Source organism: Eutrigla gurnardus (assembly GCF_963514095.1).
Source record: "Eutrigla gurnardus genome assembly, chromosome: 3".
NCBI lineage: Eukaryota > Metazoa > Chordata > Actinopteri > Perciformes > Triglidae > Eutrigla > Eutrigla gurnardus.
In genome coordinates, this window is record NC_139917.1 from 9,597,652 (window position 1) to 9,620,315 (window position 22,664).

A 22,664-nucleotide genomic window follows, 5' to 3' on the forward strand; every position below is an offset into this window, starting at 1 on the left:
GCCATCAGAAACACTCCTGTGACCTTGAAGATTGATACGGGCACTGATACCAGTGTGATATCAGATGAAACTTACCACAGGCTCAAACACCTGCCCCAGTTAGCAAGCGATGACATGGACTTTGACAGCCCAGGGGGAAAACTTGATGGTCTAGGACAGTTCACAGCTTTAACAAAGTACAAAGGCCGGCAATACAAGTTCATCATACATGTGGTCAAAACAAACAGCTGCAGCAACCTCTTAGGCCGAGCAGTCGCAGTAGCCATGGGGCTGGTGAAAAGAGTGGACGAAGTCCAAAGCACGTTTGATACAGATGTGGGCCTCTTGAAGATAAAACCTGTTAAAATATGCCTGCGAGACGATGCTGTACCGTACAGCGTGAACACTGCGAGGAGAGTTTCTGCACCCATGCTCCCCAAAGTTAAAGCTGAACTGGAGAGAATGGTGAAGTGCAGCATCATTGAGGAAGTAACAGAACCAACAGAGTAGTGCGCCCCGATGGTCCCGGTCCCCAAAAGAACAGCTGAGGTGAGAATCTGTGTTGACTTAAAGAAACTGAATATGGCAGTTAAAAGGGAGAGATATGTCTTACCTACTATAGATGACATACTGCCACGGCTGGTCCCATGTGTTCTCCCTGCTCGATGCAGCTAGTGGCTTCTGGCAAATCCCGCTGGAGAAGGAAACGGCTAAGCTGACCACATTCATCACTCCCATGGGGAGGTACTTCTTCAAGCGGCTCCCGTTTGAGATCTCCAGTGCACCGGAGATTTTTCAGAGGGAGATGTCGATGTTGTTCAGAGGCCAGGAAGGGGTTGAGGTGTACATGGATGATATTCTTGTCCACGGTAGGGATGAGAAAGAGCACGAAGAGAGACTCCAGAATGTCCTGCAGATCCTGGAGAGTGCAGGCTTGAAGCTCAATGACAGAAAGTGCCGCCTGCGCCAAAAGCAGCTGAACTACCTAGGCCACCTCATCGATGAAGAGGGCATCCGCCCCGACCCCTCAAAAGTAAGCGCCATCACAGAGCTACAGCCACCAGATGACATGCAAGGCCTTCGGAGGTTCCTGGGTATGGTTCACTATTTGGGTAGATACCTGCCCAACCTGTCAGAAGTGATAAAACCCCTCAACGACCTGCTGAAAAATGACGCGGTATGGACCTGGGACGCAGCACAAGTCGACGCTTTCAACCAGGTGAAACAACTCATCTCTACAGCACCCACACTTGCATTCTATGATGTAAACAAACCCACAATAGTGAGCGCAGATGCAAGTAGCTTCGGGCTGGGTGGCGTGCTGCTACAGCGCCATGTCGAGGGACTGAAACCAGTAGCTTTTTGCTCCAGAACATTGACCGATGCAGAACGGCGCTACGCGCAGATAGAGAAGGAGTGTTTGGCAGTCGTTTGGGCCTGTGAGAGATTCTCCACTTACCTGTATCAGACAGCTTCACAGTGCACACAGACCACAAACCACTAGCCCCACTTATCAACAACAAAGACCTTGACATGGTTCCCCTGAGGTGCCAATGCCTGCTCATGCGTCTGATGAGGTACAACCCCACTGCAGAGTACGTGCCGGGGAAAACACTGACAGTAGCTGACACACTGTCCCGACAGCCACTATCCTTAATACAGAGTGAAATATCAGAACTGACCTGTGATGTTTCAGTGTTCGAGGATGCAGCTCACGCAGCATGGCCAGTGTCGCCCTCCAAGCTGGAGCGGATCAAGCAAGAGACGAGCACTGGCGTGACCTGCAGGTGGTGAGTAAACTGGTGACACATGGGTGGCCAAAGCATGTGAGCAGCGTCCCAGTACAGGCCAAAGCATACCACCAATGGGGTAACAGCCTGTCAACCTCAAAGGGACTTCTGTTGTATGGAGATCGAATTGTTATCCCACACAGTATGAGAGGTGACATACTCCACCGTTTGCATGATGGGCACCAGGGCATCACTAAGTGTCGCGAGAGGGCACGAATGAGTGTGTGGTGGCCCGGACTAGAGAAGGAGATCCAAGAACTGGTGACAAAGTGCCCTGAATGCATGCAAATCAGACCGACGCAGAGGAAGGAGCCTCTGATGACAACACAGCTACCTCAAAGACTATGGCAGAAGGTCGGAGCTGACATCTGTGAGTATGAAAAGAGAAACTACCTGATTGTCATTGACTATTTCTCTCGCTATTTGGAAATAGCACACTTACCCAACATGACCAGTAGGACCACCTGTGCGCGGCTGAAGAACATCTTCGCCAGGTGGGGGTGTCCAGATGAGCTACACACAGACAACGTACGACAGTTTTCTAGTAAGGAGTTTCAAAGCTGTTCTGTTACATATGATTTTAAACACATCACCTCCAGCCCTTACTACCCTCAGTCCAACGGTGAGGCTGAGAGGGCAGTTCAGACGGCGAAAAAGATTCTTCAACAGGCCGACCCGTTCCTGGCTCTTATGAGCTATAGAGCCACACCGCTACAAGCCACAGGTGCCAGCCCTGCACAGCTCATGTTGGGCCGTCGGATTAAGACAACTGTGCCCACAGTTGACAAAGTCCTCACCCCAAAGTGGCCTGACTTCACAAAGGTGCGTAAAGCTGACGCCAAGACGAAGGAGAATTACAGACGCACTTACAACAGGTGCCACGGTGTCAACCTTCCACCCAGTTCAACAGCCAGACGAGACAGAGAGCATGCAGGCGAGTGAACAACCATCATCACCCCTGTGCTCACATCCAGATTCACCTGTCAGAGAGACTGTTCCAGCGGAGCCTGGGGGACATGATCAGGCTCGGGTGACTTCCAGTGGCAGTCATCCGTCCACCTGACAGATTTAAAGACTTTGTATGTACTTAACACATAGCTTGCCAACAATGGAGCAGAATAATATCCAGCAGCTATGGAGGTGAATGGGCAGTCTACCCCATAACCTCAGGGAAATAGAGAAAGAATGAAAGAAGGGACTGAATGCAGATGTGCACTGTTAATGTTATTCTTCCTGTTGTGTTACAGCACTTTTGCCTTGTTTATAAGTGGCTGACAAGTGAAACATGTTAAGTTACAGAGTGTTCCACTAACCTACACTGTAATCATACTTAGGTTAATTGCTATTTTCTCTCATCATTACCTGCCTCAGTTGTATAATTCTTAGGAGAAGAGACACTGCAGGTTTTCTTGGTTATTGTTGTGTACATTTATGTCTATGACTCAAAAGAGGGGAGATGTCATATGAGTGTGGTATCCAGGGGACTGTTTTGTGTATGCGCACCGCGCACTGATCTGAGTTCCGTCGGGGAGTTGTAAGTTACTACTGTTGGACTGCGGAGCGGGAAATAAAGAGCATCAACAAGAAGCAACGTTGCCAGTTATTTCCTCGCCGATAACTTACACACCCTTCATTGTAAACCACACAAAGGTTGATCAGATGATAAGCTACCCAATTAAGGATTAGAAAAGGTGAGGGGTAGCTAAGCCCCCACCTCATCATAGAAAAACATGCCATGTACATATTTATCCCATGGAATACACCAAGAGTCACTAAATTATGCCCAAGACAATAGACAACCTGAATTCAAACATGACCATGAACCCAAATATGACGTAAAGAAGACAAAAAGGGGGTAAAAAAAACAAAAAACAAACAACCAAAAAAAAAAAAAGACACACAGACCTCCCATACGGAAACTACGTCAAAATCCTAGCCCTCTGCGTAGCCATAGTCTGGATCAATCTGTTAACCGGCCTGACCAATCTACCCAGCCTAGTACGCATCCCCTCACCTTGACTACCGCAACGCACACTTGGTGACGCAGCCGTACTGGCTGACTCAGGTTTGCATACAGTCACACGTGAACTACAAGAGGCCTCCTCCAAATCCACAGGTGTTTTGTCCGAAGATTGGTCACAATCCTGACACACTGCAACAAAGTGTGAACCGTCCAGCCCAACGCCCACAGTAGACCCTGCCAACACACTCCCACAATTCCCACGTGCAGATGCCTCACACAAAATCCCATGATCCTGAACACTCCCCTCGTCCCCTTCTACTGCCTGTGATCTACCTGTCATGGTCACACTCTCCTCTGCCACCACGCCAGACTCAGGAAGTTGAGCAATCCAGTGAGCAGTTCTGTCATCAGCCCACTCATCCTGACCAACATCCTCCGTCATCTCCTGACTTGAAACAATGCTGGAGAAAGATGGACTGCTGCTTTTCAATGTGCTTCTGAGCCAGCGCCATTGCTTCCCTGAGGTCCTTGCCGAGTAACTGAACATACTTGTCCACATCAACAGTATCTCCGTCCAAGAGGACACTCTCAAACATCACGTCGACAGGCAACCTTGGTGTGCGGCCAAACATCAAAAAGAAAGGCGGGAAACCAGTAGTTTCATGTACGGTACAGTTGTAAGCAAAAGTCAGTGTGTTTAACATCTGAGGCCATTTTGCCTTGGCTCGAGGAGGCAAAGCACGAATCATACTGCCCAAAGTGCGGTTTAGTCGTTCTGCCTGACCATTCCCCATAGGATGATACGGGGTGGTGTGGGTCTTTTTGACTCCTGCCATCTGAAGCAGTTCAGCAATGAGAGAACTCTCAAAGTTAGCTCCTCTATCAGAATGAATACAAGCTGGAAAACCATAGATGGAGAAAAAATTATTCCACAACACACGAGCAACTGTTTTGGCAGTCTGATTTGGACATGGGTAAGCACGCGCAAGTTTGGTGAAATGATCTGTTACAACAAGCACGTCGACAGACTTGTTATTGGCATCCTCAGCAGACCAAAAGTCAATGCAAACTAACTCTACTGGTGCAGATGTGACTATGGAAGCAAGTGGAGCTCTTGCCTCCGGCTCAGGTGTTTTGTTCAGGACACATCTTTTACAATGACTCACATATTCTTTGACATCATGCTCCATAGAGTCCCAGTAAAAGCGCTGCCTGGCGAGCCACAGTGTACGCTGCTGACCCTGGTGACCCCCATCGTCATGCACCCCTCTCAACACTTGAGCTCTCAAAGCAACGGGGATGACATACTGAAAGATTTTCTTCTTACTCACAGGATGTTTACAGACACGGTACAGTACGCCCAGCCGGGTCGTGAGTTTTCCCCACTGTCTCAATGTTCGTTTTGTCCCCTGTGACTCATGAACCTTCTCCCTTCGAGAAGGGCAGAGGCCTCTGTCCACAAAGAATGCAACTCGACTGATCACAGGGTCCTGGCACTGTTTGTCATACAGTGAGTAAGAACATACTCCTCATGAGTAAGAACAGGCAATGGGCTCTGTCCCACAGATGACAACTTCTCTAACTGCTGTACATGACAGGCCGCCCTCATAGCTGCACCCTCATCCCAGCTACGATGTGTGTGGAGTATTGCTGACACTTCATCATGGGAAATCCTCCCAACATCACTGTTCACAGCCACAGGAGCCATAGTGGAGCCCAGAGTCAACACCGCAGGGTCCCTCTCCCCTACCTCTGACTCTTCGCAGGAACGACGAAACATGTTCTGAACTTCCTCCACTAACAAACCTCTGGCTTCCCTCAGCAAAACATCATAAGGGATTCTTGTCAGCCTGTGCATTATCCTGCGACTGACAAAAGGTTCTCTGCTCAAAGCGTCTGCCACTGTATTCTTAGGGCCCGGAATGTACTGAATATCAAAATCAAAAGGGGCCAACTTAGCCACCCATCTCTGCTCGCACGCATCCAGTCTTGGCTTCGTAAGAATGTACTTGAGCGGGTTGTTGTCGGTCCATAATGTAAACCTATGTCCCCGCAACCAATGACTGAACTTGTCATGAATAGCCCACTTCATGGCGAGAAACTCTAACCTATGAGCTGGGTATTTCGAGCATTTTTTTTAGCATGGTTCAAAGATTTACTTGCAAATGCTATGGGCCTAGCAATGGTGTGACCTTCCTGTACTTGCGAAAGCACGGCCCCCAACCCATTAGAAGATGCATCAACAGAAAGCAGAAAGGGCTTAGAAAAATTTGGGTGAGCTAACAAGGCCTGATCTATCAGTGCAGTCTTCAAGGCCTTAAATGCATCACTACATTCTGTAGTCCAATCTGTCTCATTAAGCCTACGGAGGGGGGCTTGTTTCTTTCTGCCCTGGCCTCTCCGCGGCTTCTTAGTTCCTGTGGTCAGCTGAAACAATGGCCTCGCAATCACTGAACAGTTCTCAATGTAATGTTGGTAATACACTGCCATGCCAAGAAATGAGCGAATCTTTTTAGGACACGGTGTAACACCATCCGGCTCCATCAGGTCTTTCTCTGTCACACCCATGATAGCCTGCACCTTATCAGGGTCTGTAGCTACCCCCTCCTGAGAAACAATGTGACCCAAAAACTTGACCGACTTACTCAAGAACTGACACTTCGCTGGAGATAGCTTAAGATTGTGTTCACGCAAGCGCTGAAACACCATCTCCAACCTCTGCAAACTTTCCTCCTCAGTTTTGCCAAAAACGAACAGGTCATCTAAGTAACAAAGAAGGCTTAGAAAATTCTGATCGCCAAAGATTGTGAGCATCATTCTCATGAAGGTAGCTGGGCTGTTACAAAGACCCTGTGGCATGCGATTATACTCGTTTAAGCCTAGAGGAGAAGAAAAAGCAGTGTATTTCCTATCATCCTCATGCAACGGAACATTATAGTATCCTGAGGTCAAGTCCATCGAACTGAAAAACGCATTGCCCCCCAACGCAGCAAGGATGTCAGCTTGATGTGGTAAGGGGTGTGCGTCTTTGACTGTGCGAGCGTTCAACCACCTAAAATCTGTGCACAGTCTAAGATCACCATTTTTCTTAAGTCAGTCAATTTCTCTTTCCAGATTACTGAAGCTTCACAGCTATCAACAGACAGATCCTGCAGTCCCAAATCAGCCAATCTGTCATTCTCACCAGCTGTGCCATTACGCAATATGTTCTGGCTGTAAGACTGCCGTGGGAGCTTCCCACCCCACCCACGTTCTGGTGTACTGTCTTATTTGTGTTACCGTCAAAATCTTCCAAAGTGATGCACGGATACACATCAGCCACTTTCGCATTCCTTCTCAGCAAGATAGGAGACATGGTAGGATTGATGATTTTAACAGGAAGCCACCCCTCCCCCCAAAGTGGAGTAACCACCCTGCCCACCAATATGCTACGGTGTATGCAGCGTGATGCGCTTGGCTCAACAATGACAGTACTGCCCACGGATAGTTTAGTCCTAGGTGGAAGACGACCCCACACTACATGTTCACTCATAGGTTCAAGAGTGACAGCCTGCCTCAGTTTGACTGTCCCCACTTTGTCAGGAATTTCTTCCCCCCTCCACCTTTCAAGATTGGCCAAAAATCTGACAAATTGGCTGTTTTCATCCTGACATGGCGAGTTAGGTTTGCCCAGTATTCGCCAATAGGCCTCATCAGATTTAAACTGTCTGATGAGTGGTTTCATCACATTTGTGCCTATAATGAGCTCGTCAACCTGACCCTCAACTATTAGCACTGGTACGACATAGTCAAAGCCAAACAGTTTTAGTTTCATCTCACATAGTCCCACAGGGACGGTCTGTTTCCCGCCACACCCCACAAGGACAACGTCAGTAGGGGATATTAAATCGCCCTTCACCACCCCAGCCTCTCGCAACTGAGGAACCATATTGGCACGCACAGAGGTAGCCATGGACCCACTATCCAACATCCCCCGTAACTCAAACTTGTCCCCTGCCAACACTGTTGTGAAAAACAGTCACTTTCGGATGCTCTGGTCACATTCTGAAAGATAGCAGTTTTATCTTTGGGCACTGCCTCACAAGCTAACATATACACAGACTGAATATCATCATCACAACAGGAGGAAATCCCGCAAAGGCCCACACTATCCTCCTCTGAATGAGGGCCATCTAGTTTCCCTGAGGAGAGGCAGGCCGTTCCTGTCCAGCGGACTGTTTTGGAGTTGACTGGCTCTGATCACAGTTGACACTGATGTCCTCTGGAGAGAAACATCGAAAGCAAAGTTTGTGCATCCTACAGTGCGACCTAGTGTCATGTTGCGAACTACCACAAACCTGACATTCTCGTGGGCGTTTAGGAGCTTGCTTATTGAGTGTGCCGCCCATTGACTGGGTGTTGCTGATGAGGGCCCTCTCCAACAAACTCAAGACTCTATCCACTGTGCTATGATCTGAAACAGAAGGCGAACGCTCCGGCTCGGGGACGCATCCAACATCAGACGGCACATTTTGTTCACTAGCGGCCACTCGCTCTTTTGACAGCTCAACTTTCACCGCATTCTGTGTTACCCGACCCCGCCCGGCCATGTGCTCTCGTAAAAATACTCATCCAAATGGTCCTGTACTTCACGTGCTGTCCACTCACGAGAAGGTTTACTTTTAAACACCAGAGCCAACTCTCTATCAGGACAGTGACTGATGAACATGAGTACCAGGTGCGAGCTAAAGTCGGTCATGAGTTCCCCTTTGCTGATCAAACACTGCTCCGCAACCTCTGCAGCTTTGTTAAGCCGGATCCAGTAATCAAGAGGGCCTTCATTCACATATGGTGTACTGGCATAAAAATCGGCTAACGGCAGATCTGAGTAAACAGTGTCGCCAAAATACTGTCTAAGAATGCTAAAAACGACAGACACATCAGTAACATTTGTGTTGCTACGCATCCAGACTCTTGTGACATCCCTTGCCCTCCCCATCAGCCTGGTCATGACTTCCTCAACCTGCTCAGTGTTGGTGCAGGCTTTCTTCTTCTTCAGGTAGCTCCTCATGAGCTCCTCCCACTCAAAAACAGAGCACTTATCTGAACTATCCCCTCTGAAGTAAGGTGGGGCATTAACATCTGAACGTAACACAAGGTTCATTTTGGATGCATCAATAACAGTAGTACCACCCTGATAAATCTGAGAAATGGTCTTGGATTGATCTGAGTCTGAGACGGGTGAGGACCCCGAGGCTGTGTTCTGCATTAAAGTTACTCTGATAGACTCGCCTATCTCTGACCCAATAGACTTTATCAGATCAACCAGCTGACTGGGAGACGTCTCATCACTAGTATTAGCCACGTTACCAGTTGGGGAAGTAACCGGGGTCATGCCCGGGGTGAAACTCAAAGGTGGAACATCACAATCAGAAGACCTAGTCATTCTACCCCTCCCAAACACAGAAAAGTCTGAACTCAGAACTCCTGGGCTCTCTGGAGTGGACTGCATGACTGGTGCACATCTCAGAACCCCCCTCCCTCTCCCCGTGGACAAATCCCCAACTTTCGGTGTGGAGACCACATTCACACGAAAAGTATCCATTGAGAAATTGGCTGATACTCTCACACATTAAAGAAATAATATAGGACACACACAATGCATAAAACACATGAAAAGAATGATGAAACCCAAATGAATTACTGCCCAAAGGATTCAATGCTAGAGTGTCCTACGGTGCAGGCAGATCCGTCTGATGTCGTCCAGCTGACGTCGTCCAGCAACAGCCGTGGTTGGCCTCTGCTAACCAGTCGACGGGTCATGGCACCAGTTTTGTAGCGGGGTCTAATCTGCGTTGTGTCTGGCTCAAGGTAGGACAGGACGACCACGTGGATTCAAACACATTTATTTCTCCTGCCTGCACGAAAACCGCAAAGCACAGTGGTTTTCTTCACAAGGATTACTGCGCCTTCTCCCATTGAATCCAGAGAACAAGAGCGAGAACACATAAATAACATACATTCAATTAGAAAAATAGAATAAAATAAAAAAATATATAAATCTGAATAAAACAATATCCATCACATTCCCATCAATATTTTACACTCAGGAAATTACAACACAACTCGCATTGTGGGACAAAACAAAACACAGCGCACCCTCACATACCTGCACGAAAACAGCAAAGCACAGTGGTTTTCTTCACAAGGATTACTGCACCTGTTTGACCACCAGGAGTACTTTTTTTAGTATGTGAACACAGTAGCCATCGCTAGCAATGCAACACGGAGCACTACGCACTCGATGCAACCACGCTGTCATTTTCCCAACCGTAAACATCCCCAAATGCATAAAAATTACATTTTACAACTCACAATACTTTTTAACACATGTCTTATAAGAAACAGCAACACAAAAATCACATTGCTCCGATTATTATAACAACATTAACCGAGCGAAGAACCGCATACCTTCTCCCATTGAATCCAGAGAACAAGAGACCGTTGCTATTCCGGAAACAGGTCATCTCGGTGCAATGGAAGAATCCATTAAACTAATTTCTCTTTAACACGTAGCCACCCAAAACTGCAACACATGGGTTCAATGTGATTCAAAATAAAGAAAATAATTTACTTTTACATTTTTAACACCGGAATAGCTCCAATAAAATAAATATAAAAATGCGGAAGTTACCCACCCTTTCTAAAGTGCCGAATTTCAAAATAAAAGTTCTTGAAGCACGTATTGATTCCTATCAAAATAAAACTGATTGTTATAATCTAGGGTAACAACATCTCCATGCTACAGATGGAACAACATAATAGTGAATGTATGAGAGAATAATATGTGATGTGTGTGAGTATAGTAGTATGTGTGAGAGAGTTTGATTGAAACGGAAGTCAACTTGAATTTTCAGTTTCTGATTGGCTCATCACGGGTGTAGGTACCGGATGTGTCTCTCCAGCGGGATCTCAAGGACAATGTCCCGCCTCCTCTAAGATGACCAATTTGCATGGATGTATACAGTCTATGATGTTAACATGTGAAAATGGTTGACCGGGACCGTGTCAATGAGGCAATTCGACTTTTAAATAACATTTTAACCCGTTCCGATGTGATAACCACAATGTCGGAAATTTCGAACTGTAATCAACAGCCCTCACGTAGCGCGGTCGATGTGGAAATGCGGTGGGTCTTCAGACCTGGAGCATCAGGTGTATCAGGGCAGAGCGGATCCTCTCAAGCTAATGGCAACCAAGCAAATCAACCTCGATTTCAAACACAACAGTACTTTGGCGGATGGGCTTCCAGCAGGTCAAGGAGGAGGTAAGGTCATTTTTAATTGAGCCTTATGGACTGCTTAATAACATTGAGAGCACGAGCTCGGGTTCACGTGGGTCTGTTTGGATGTCTAGGTCTACTTTCACAGATAAGCAATGTTTTTGCTGCCACATTAAAACTTTTAGCTAGTAGCCTATAACACATGGGCAACTATGCAAGCCTGGTCCGCTGTGGTAAACCTCCTCCCGGTCGTGCGCATTTTTTAAGGAAGTGGTTAAAAACCAATCAGCGGAGTGGTGGATTTATGATTACACCCGATCCTACTGGTGGGGTGTACTACGAAGCTCGATTAGTGAGTTAGCGAGGTATGTTGCACTCAAAGCCTGGGTCAGCTGTGACACGAAAGTCGCTCTCTTTTAGCGTCGCTGTATCACCATGGTAACTTATGCTTTCAACCAAACCTGGTCGGGAGGAGGTTTTCAGCTAAGACTTAGAGCTAAGTGACGTAGACTTTCGTGTTAGATCAGCTAAGCGCAGCTTCCTAGCCTTCCTTTATGAGAGATACAGGTTCTCATCAGAGGGTATTCACTCTTTGATCGTCCTTGTTGGACCTTATGTTGGTAATGTTACACAAAGAAGCCGTGCACTTAGTGTTGCGCAGTGTGTCTGTGTTTCACTCATAGACTTGCCACGGGTACATATTATCATGCATTTAGTGATGCCGAAACTCTGAGCAAATATACGGTGTGCTGTGCTATCCACAGGGTTGTAGCTGCGCTCAATTCATTGCTCAATATGTTCGTGAAGTTTCAGGGTTCAGATCCCATGCGATGTGCATTAATGTGTAATTTAAAAATTGTTAGTTCATTCCTTTTGGATTTATAAGACACTTTGCCTATCCTGTTAAATATCCATTGCATTTTTGTTCTGATGACTTTTTTGCACATGTTAAGTTGGTGAATAATTTCATCTTAATATGGGTAAGCTCATGTTTCACTTTCAGATGATTGCCTGGAAGTGGAGCGATTCTAAAGCCTGGAATACAGTGTACGATTTTGCAAACATTCCTGTTTAATGCCAGTGTGAGCACTCAGGTCGTACCCGAGGATCAGACCGTACAGTGTGAGCACAGAAATCATGAGCTTGTGCCTCACATCATGGCCGATTTACTCGTACAGTGTGAGTTGGCATTAAACAGGAACGTTTACAAAATCGTACACTGTATTCCAGGCTTTAGAACAGCTCCACTTCCAGGCAATCATCTGAAAGTGAATCATAAGCTTACCCATATTAAGATGAAATTATTTACCAACTTAACATGTACAAAAAACAAAAACATTGGCTTACTGACAACAGGCAATTACAGTGCACTCTTCTTTTTTTTTCTTTCAGGCCTAACACCAAGCACCATCCCAGTTTCAACAAAGACGTCATCCTGCTACCCCATTCTGCATGGGATGAAGTTTGTAAAGACAAAACAAAAAGAAAACTTCATGAGAATGGCTTAATTCTAAGCGCCTTTGAGATTAGGAAAATGTGGGACAACAGGACAGTCATTGCAGAGATTCGAGAGGCATTCCAAAACAAAATTCCAGAGGATGTCAGGTATTATATTATTTGAATTTTTGATACATCATGGATTGAAACTGGCCTTGCAATTGATTCCTATTTCTTTGTATTTTTCTTTATTCTACTTTTATTATTTTCCCAGTGTTGAACTGTTGTCACCAAAGCTGCGCGAGGGCCAGGAGTTGAGTGGCTTCATTATCCATAAAGTCTTTAAAGCAAAGGCGTTGTACATACGGCCAGGAAGGGATCTTCCATTTCAGGTAAGGGATTTAAAATGAATGCTTATCCAGATAGCATACAGTTGTCATTTTTGAGAATAACTCCAACAATTTGTATATTTAGTTGTTTTAGTTTGACAGCACAGATTCAGATGACTGTGTGGAGATTAACACCACAATAGCATCCAACAACTTCCAAGCTGGAGGCTATATGTGTACACGGTCCAGGGGAAACCAAATTTCAACTCAGCCTCCTGCCACCCCACATGCATCCAGTGACACCACCTCGACAGCTACACTGCTCTCTGCACCACAAGCATGGAGTGACGTTGCAACTGAAGCTGAACCACCAGAAGCACCCAGTGCTTGTGGTGGTGCAGGGAGGACTGACCACTATGCTGCCTACCTGTCCATCATGGGTTCAACCTCAGACCTTTCTTCTGATGAAGAGGATCTTAACCAGGCTATAATGGCTAGTCTTGAGAGTCATGCGTATGTAGCCCATGAATCAAATATTGTTTAATTAGTTTCTTCATGAACATTTATGCTAGAAGCTAGATGCTTCAGATGGTTAAGAGATGCAAATTTGTAATTGTTATATATCTAGATAACCGTGCCATTGACAGCTTGTTTTTGACGAGGGCAAGACCTGATCAATAATCATTGATCTCAGTCTTTTTCATTCTACATAATAAATAATTTTTACGTCAAACAGTACTTTCTGTTCTGATAAATGTTATAGTTAACAACTATAGTTTATAGTAACACTGAAGATCCAGTGGCTATGTTTGAAGAAACCAACTTTGATTGTTTTATCACATTTTATGCAGAAAACTAGATAATTGTAACACTTTATTAATATTTATTTCTTCTCTATTTCACTCAACAGGGTATCTGAACAAACAAACACAGAATCAGCACAAGAAGTCCTCCTCAGTCTTGCATCTCAAATTGATGCCACCCAGAGATGCAGATTCAACATCAACAGGTCCTCAGTGCTGGATGGTGCTCTTTGGGGCTTCAAGAGGCTGTCCTACAATCCCAAGTATCAGATGAATATCAAGTTCTCTGATGACTTGGGACTGAGTGAAGAGGCTGTGGACCTTGGTGGCTCGAGAAGGGAATTCCTGCGGTTGCTTATGGAAGCCCTTGCAGTGTCACCACTGTTTGAGGGGAGGGCAGGGAGATTGAACCTAGCATTGGACAGCACAGGTACATGATAAAAACACATGCTGTATTTTGGGAACTCTGTATGCTTATTGTTCTTTGAATCTAACTAGAGTCTAACTACTCCATCTACTAATTATGAGTACTACTGGATGTCACACACTGAGCTTTTACTGCACATATGTTTTGTCTGTAAGTTTGTGCCATATTTTTATCGATGTTCTCCCTCTATGCCATGTTTGTTCTAGCTTTAAGAGAGGATCAATATTTTATTGCTGGGCAGGCCATTGCTATAAGCCTGGTACAGTGCCTTGACGTGGCACGGGTGATTTTGTTTGGTGGTGGACCCCGTCCCTCGTTTTGATCCCTGCTGGTAAGCCCAGTCCTGTCTTTAACCTTGTTTAGTTTTCCTTTATTGTGTTATTGTTTTTTGGGTTAACTTTGTTTGGTTATTTAATACATCTTTTTTTGCACTGAAAACGTTCTCTGCCCCCGTGAAATCTTTTATTGAACCTGTGTCCTGCGTGCTAATATCAAGTGAAAGACCATATAGTAAAATAATTTCCTGGGGGTGAAATTCCCCTGGGTGGCGTTGTCATGGCAACTTATTGAACCACTCTGCTACACATGTGTTGGCCATAGGCAAACAGCGTCCTGGGCTTACAGACTGGTCATGTAGGAAATCAATTGTTGGTTGAGGAGAGAAGCCAATTGGTGGGACGATGTTTGCACCAGTTGCAAAGGCTAAGACATCGCTTAGCTTTGAGGCTCCGGCCTCCTCTAATACACAGAAAAAAACAACAAAGAACAATGTCAATGTAATAATATAATATAATCATAAATTTATTTTTACAAGCGCTTTTCCAAAAGCTCAAAGACACTTTACATACAATAAATGCAGTTAAGAACACAAGACATTCAATTAAAAGCAGCAAAGACAGTATAAAACATAGAAAACAATATAGAACACACACAGAAATTATGTATTAAAAGCTGATTTAAAAAGGTGTGTTTTTAACATGGTCTTGAATGTTGGGAGGTGAGTGCAGGTGCGGATGGGTTTGGGGAGTGAGTTCCAGAGGGAGGGGGCAGTGATGGAGAAGGCTCTGTCCCCCCAGGTTCGGTGCTTGGTCCGTGTGGGTGGTGACAGGATGTTTCCTTGGGATGAGCGGAGGTCGCGGGAGGGGGTGTGGTGATGGAGCAGGTCTGTGAGGATGTACAGAAAATATCACACTATATTGTCATGAGACAGAGCCATATGCAACACCAATATTTACCCTCAACATCCAGCAAGTAATCTCTCCAAAATGGCACAACACGTTCCTCTGCCATTCTCTTGTTGCTTCCCGCTACAGACAGTCTAATTTGGAAAAGCTGATCCATGGAGTTGGCTGTGAGTGGAGGTGGTTGATGGCACAGCAAGGGTCTAAAACTCTCCGGGTACGTCCTCATGGTGTCCAGGACACCAAGGGTTTTCAGTCCCTCTTTAAATCTGCAAAAATTAAAAGATGACACAACAAAATAAATCCTTCAAACTACTAATTCCATATGCCAGCAGAGGTTAAATGACATCTAGGCTGCTAAAACATTTGAAATATTTTTATGTCCCAGCATTTGCCAGATAATCTTGCAGTGGTTCCGTGGCACGCATCAGATCCTCAAAAGACGTACTTTCAGACACCTAAAAGCAGCACACAATATAAAGACAGAAAAAATGAGCCATAGCATGGCAGAACATAATGTGTATTTATTCACTATATATTCTGACCTTTTTGACTTTCTCATAGAGGTCCGCATCAGCAATGTCCTCCAGAACAGGCTTTATCGTGGAACCGCCACCAACCAGATGGGAGTACAGTGCTGGTGTAAAGAATCCTGGTGGAGGACCGCCATGTACAGTGCCTTGAAAAAGTATTCATACCCCTTGAACTTTTTCACATTTTGTCACTCTACAACCACAAACTTAAATGTATTTTATTGAGATTTTATGTGATAGACCAACACAAAGTAACACATAAGTGGAACGAAAATGATACATGGTTTACAAAAATTTAAGCAAATAAAAATCTGAAAAGTGTGGTGTGCATTTGTATTCAGCCCCCTCTACTCTGATACCCCTAAATAAAATGCAGTCCAATCAGTTGCCTTCAGAAGTCACCTAATTAGTTAATAGAGTCCACCTGTGTGTAATTTAGTATCAGTATAAATACAACTGTTCTGTGAAGGCCTCAGTGCTTTGTTAGAGAACACTAGTTCAGTCAGGACCACTTTGTCAAAAAGAATCTTTATTTATTTGCACAAGTTTCATTTGGCGGTATGGTACTGTTCTGGGACTCCCTGCTCTTCCACACGCTTGTGTGGAAAGCCTGAGGCAGGAAGAGCACCTTCCTGCCCTTCATGAGCCATCATGAACGGCATAAGCAGGGAGCGTAGCAGCAAATAAAACCCCCAGACAGAGCAGAGCAAGCAACAAGAACAATGGTAAGGTACATAACAGATGACGGGAGGAGCTGGGGTGGAGGTGGGTTGAAGACGCCAGCAGAGGAAGCAACGAGGGAGGTCAGGCTAGAGCAGTTTAAATAGCGCGCTCTGAATGCAATTTCCCAATAGGAAGCGAGCACGGGGAGTCAGCTGAGCCGTCAGCTGATCTCCTCGGTTTTGACAGCTATGCTGTTGCTGCTGATTTAGGCTTGACGTCGTGGCCTGCCAGAACTAACGCTACGCTTGATTTCAGTCAGGACCACTTTGTCAAAAAGAATCTTTATTTATTTGCACAAGTTTCATTTGGCGGTATGGTACTGTTCTGGGACTCCCTGCTCTTCCACGCGCTTGCGTGGAAAGCCTGAGGCAGGAAGAGCACCTTCCTGCCCTTCATGAGCCATCATGAACGGCATAAGCAGGGAGCGTAGCAGCAAAGAGAACCCCCAAAACGACCACACCGGCAATTTCCCTGACCCTCTTGCTACAAGAGATGTCAGGGGGCTTTAGGTAGGAGATTAGCAGATCCGTTGCCCCTCAGCTTGAGGAGACAGACGTATCCTATCTGCTCTTCCACACGCTTGCGTGGAAAGCCTGAGGCAGGAAGAGCACCTTCCTGCCCTTCATGAGCCATCATGAACGGCATAAGCAGGGAGCGTAGCAGCAAAGAAAAACCCCCAAAACGACCACACCGGCAATTTCCCTGACCCTCTTGCTACAAGAGATGTCAGGGGGCTATCTGAGTTAAAATAAATGTAGCCTATTTAGGTAGGAGATTAGCAGATCCGTTGCCCCTCAGTTTGATGAATAAAGAGGAGACAGACGTATCCTATCTGCTCTTCCACACGCTTGCGTGGAAAGCCTGAGGCAGGAAGAGCACCTTCCTGCCCTTCATGAGTTATCATGAACGGCATAATATATTAATAATAATAATAATAATAATTATAATAATAATAGTGATAATAATACATTTATTTGTTGGCGCCTTCCAAACACCCCAGGTCACCTTACATGATAAATTAAATTCAATTCAGTTTTATATTGTCAAACAACAGAGGTCATCTCCGGACACTTAATATTGAGCAGGACTAGAATACGCTCAAAATTTCAAGAGTCACCACAATTTCGAAGTCCCAACATCACCCAGGGGCAAGCTTTACAGCGACAGTGGCGAGAAAAAACTGCCTTAATAGGCTTTTAGGCAGAAATCTCGTGCAGCCCAGGCCCTTGGGTTCCAACTGCATTTGGTGTTGGTAGTATAGTAGTAGTAGCATTAACAGTAGTGGTGGCATTAACAGAAGCATGTATCAAGTAGTAGTCCATGGCAGCAGGCACAGCCAGGCCGGGAGCGCAGCAGCAAAGAAAAGGCCCCCAAAACGACCACACCGGCAATTCCCTGACCCTCTTGCTACAAGAGATGTCAGGAGGCTGAGTTAAAAATAAATGTAGCCTATTTAAATAGGAGATAGGCCGATCAGTTACCCCTCAGCTTGGTGAATAATAATATTTTGATTATACTTATGTACATCCAATATTCGGCTCATGGCTTGAGAATCTAGGATGGCGCAGATAACGTTCATATGCAGGTGAGGACCATCTGCCCATGGCTTTTAGGTTGGGCACATTGCTGCTGTGGTTGCTGCTCCAAAGCGGAACGAATGAGCCATGCAGCGTTCTGGAGGGAGGCCGCAGAATTTGCAGAGGAGGCGGAGGCAAGAGGTGAACCAGGCTTGTGACAGGGGTTCTCCTCCCTCCGTGATGAACAGCGGCTCCTGTGGGCTGGCTGGAGCACGGCTCCCAGATAGCGGGCCATGGAAGACAATGGACAAAAAACAGAGTTAGTTTGGGAATTAGGAACAGATATTCCGCTTCTGTCTATATCAGTTTTGGAATGTTTCAGGAACACAAAGGTAATGACTGTGGACTGTTATTAACGAATAAAGTGTACGTTAGCAGAAAAGAAATTAATAACACTTGTACCATGTGAAGTGCACTGTAGACAGATATTTTAAAATGTAGGTATGGGGAGCACCCTTTGTTGATAAAGTAACAGCTGCTTCATTATTGTATTTTTTATTTAATTTTTTTTATTTTTTTTTTTATTTTTTTTTGCAGCTTACAATTATTTATTTATTTATTGGATGCCCGTCCCCGCAATAGCTGCAAGCATGAAAATAGTTACAGTTGACAAATTGCATACGTTTTTATGAATTTGTGGCACATTGGAGTCCAAAAAGATGTCACCTTATCCTCATCGGCTTTTGGGCCTGCCGGTGGATGGACTAGGCTATAGCGACGGGTTTGGGACACAGCTTGCATGGTGTGAGAAAGACTGTGAATGGTGCAGAAAGAGCTTAGCGGCCAGTGCAGTGCCTGCTGATTAGAGCCAGGTCGACCACAGACCAGTCCAGTCTTTGGTTAACCTCTGAATGAACATGGCAGCCCTGGCAGAGAATGATTTGTGGTATTCATAGAACAGAGTTCCCCCGTATGACATGGCAAGATCGGCAATGATGGAAAGATCCAGTTCAGCTGGACGGGATGGATAGACTTCGCAGATTACATCTCTGTATACGCCATAACAACGGAGAATCCTGCTAGTGTCAGAGTCTTTCCAGGTCTAAGATCATTAGGCTATCTTTTAACATCACGGACACATCACCACAATCTACCACACGCTTATCATTAGGCTTGTTCAGGATGGTCTTGGCTTGACTTGACAGCCGACGCCGTCAAGTCTGACAGCAGAGTCAACGTGACTCAAGTGATAGGCTATATGCAGCGGTACACCTATTTGTGGCCCCGGAACTATTATTTTTCCAGTACGTGTTTTGGTTGGGTCAACAGTGTATCGGGACTTGTCTCCATGCCAACGATACACAGACAGCCTGTTATTGGGTCGCGCTGCGAGCGCATTTTTTTTTAGTTTCACTTTCGTTTTTGAAGCGGTTCGCATATTGCCACTTTGCCAGTAAGAGCATAGATAGATAGCATAGACGGGAAAAAGGATTACATGAAAATGGCGTGGTCCAAGTTCTCTGCCTAAAGAAAGGTGGACAGTGAAAATCGCCAATTTAAAGAAGAATGGACTGAAAAGTTTGCATTCATTCTTCCTCCAACCAGCACAAGACCCATGTGCTTTATATGCCAGGAGACTATCTGTGATGAAGATTCCAATTTGAAACGGCATTATGAGACAAAGCATACACATTTTGAAGAAACATATCCTCAAAATTCAGAGGTAAGAACAACAAAAAGAAATGCACTAAATACAGTATATCACATGTGGCCTGACCGACCTCAATAAATGGACCTTTGAGTCAATGAAAAACATCTTTGTGGCCCTTGAGGATTTGTATTTGAGTACCCCTGCTATATGGCTATATATACACACATATGTACACGCACACGCAAGGCGACTTAGTGTTTTTTTTTTTTTTTCTCTCTTCAGTATATTTGTATTATCATCCTATGTTTGAATTAACCCGACCTCGCATAATATAAATAGGCCTACTCACAACACAATGCACAGAACTTTGGATCAAGCCATGAGATTAGCGACCAAAATAGAGGCAAAGCATTTCACCACGAGGTGGCCGTAGAGTGCGGACCTGAATACACGTCATTGAACTTTTAACCCATAAGAACCATTCCGCTGTAGCGGAGGTGTGGGCAAGCCGGTTGTAGCCGTCGTAGACCGCGCTGCTTAGCGCTGCGAGAAGCGGCTCTTGAAAACTATTACCGCTATGTTTTAGGTCACGTGATATGGTCGCGACCCTGTGACGTATTTGTAGTCGGCTGCTAGCAGAAACAAATTCTAGCAATCATGCATCGCTTCAACCCACATACAATGTGTTAGGTACATCGGGTCGAATTCGCCTACTGAAATCAGAGCGCAGCAGGATTTGACTAAATTGACATCATTACCTGCGACTGCGGGGATCTGGCTTCTCAGGTTGCCAGAGATGGCAGCAGCGGGAGGGTAGAATGGGACGCCGGTGGAGGTTGGGACTGCACTTCCCAGAGTTCAGCGCGGGATAGAGACGCCGTCGGGGGTGTCGGAGTGACGTCTTCGGCCCGCGTCGAGGAGGAAGCGGCAGGTTCCCGGGATGTAAACACGGCGGCCTGGAGAGAAGAGCTGGAAGGTGAAGCGGTAGCGGCCTCTAAGCTTTGGATCCTGGAATTCATGCTGGAAATGGATGACTGGGTGGAAGACAGCGCTGCCATGATGGCGTCGTTTCCCGGAGCTGCAGAGGCGACTGCTGAAGTCGGGGCTCTAGCTCTTTTGGCCGGCGGGGCAGCAGCTGGAGTCGGAGCGAATGCAGAGTTACGGGAGCTGTTTGCGTTTGCTGAAGCTTTCCGAGGAGCGGAGACAGGAGCTGATTGGCGGGTGGAGGTTGAGACCCAGCGAAATTTAAAATAAAGCTAACAGTTCCTGGTGTGACGTTCCGACCGGAGCAGTAACATCGTTGGCAAACAGAAACTCCAGCGGCTTTGGAATCGGCCAGTCATCGAGCAATGGGACATCTGTGGCGTTACCTTTGCCTGCCGGGCGAGAGCTTCGACGGAGAGATGGAGCCCTCTCATCGTCATAGATTCGTCGGCTTCCTCTGTTTCGGGATTTTGCTGAGGCTCCGTACCGTCATATTGCCGCGGGTCCTCATCATGGACGGAGAGCGACGACATCAGCAGCAGCAGGGTGAGTACGAACGCGAATAGCGAATTCTCTTCGAACGGGAGCTCGTCTTGAAGACGCCAGCAGAGGAAGCAACGAGGGAGGTCAGGCTAGAGCAGTTTAAATAGCGCGCTCTGAATGCAATTTCCCAATAGGAAGCGAGCACGGGGAGTCAGCTGAGCCGTCAGCTGATCTCCTCGGTTTTGACAGCTATGCTGTTGCTGCTGATTTAAGCTTGACGTCGTGGCCTGCCAGAACTAACGCTACGCTTGATTCAACAAAGAGCATCATGAAGACCAAGGAACTCACCAGACCGGTCAGGGAAAAAGTTGTGGAGAAGTTTAAAGCAGGGTTAGGTTATAAAAAAATATCCAAAGCTTTGAACATCTCAAGGAGCACTGTTCAATCCATCATCCAAAAATGGAAGAAGTATGCCACAACTGCTAACCTACCAAGACATGGCCGTCCACCTAAACTGACAGACTGAGCGAGGAGAGCACTGGTGAGAGAAGCTGCCAAGAGGCCCATGTTCACTCTGGAGGAGTTGCAGAAATCCACAGCTCAGGTGGGAGAATCTGTCCACAGGACAACTATAAGTTTTGTACTCCACAAATCTGGCCTTTATGGAAGAGTAGCAAGAAGAAAGCCATTGTTGAAAAACAGACATAAGAAGTCCCGCCACAAGCCATGTTGGGGACACAGCAAACATGTGGAAGAAGTTGCTCTGGTCAGACGAGACCAAAGTTGAACTTTTTGGCCTGAATGCAAAGCGCTATGTGTGGCGGAAAAGTAACACTGCTCATCACCCTGAACACACCATCCCCACTGTGAAACATGGTGGTGGCAGCCTCATGCTGTGGGGATGCTTTTCTTCAGCAGGGCCAGGGAAGCTGGTCAGAGTTGATGGGAGGATGGATGGAGCTAAATACAGGGCAATCCTGGAAGAAAACCTGTTGGAGGCTGCAAAAGACTTGAGACTGGGAAGGAGATTCACCTTCCAGCAAGACAATGACCCTAAACATACAGCCAGAGCTACAATGGAATGGTTTAGATCAAAGAATATTCATGTGTTAGAATGGCCCAGTCAAAGTCCAGACCTAAATCCAATTGAGAATCTCTGCAAGACTTGAAAGTTTCTGTTCACAGATGCTCTCCATCCAATCTGGTTGAGCTTGAGCTATTTTGCAAAGAAGAATGGGCAAAAAATTCAGTCTCTAGATGTGCAAAGCTGGTAGAGACATACCCCAAAAGACTTGCAGCTGTAATTGCAGCGAAAGGTGGCTCTACAAAGTATTGACACAGGGGGGCTGAATACAAATGCAAAAATGATTTTTATTTGCTTAAATTTTTGTAAACCATGTATCATTTTCGTTCCACTTCACAATTATGTGTTACTTTGTGTTGGTCTATCACATAAAATCTCAATAAAATACATTTAAGTTTGTGGTTGTAGAGTGACAAAATGTGAAAAAGTTCAAGGGGTATGAATACTTTTTCAAGGCACTGTACATGGCGGTCCTCCACCAGGATTCTTTACACCAGCGCTGTACTCCCATCTGGTTGG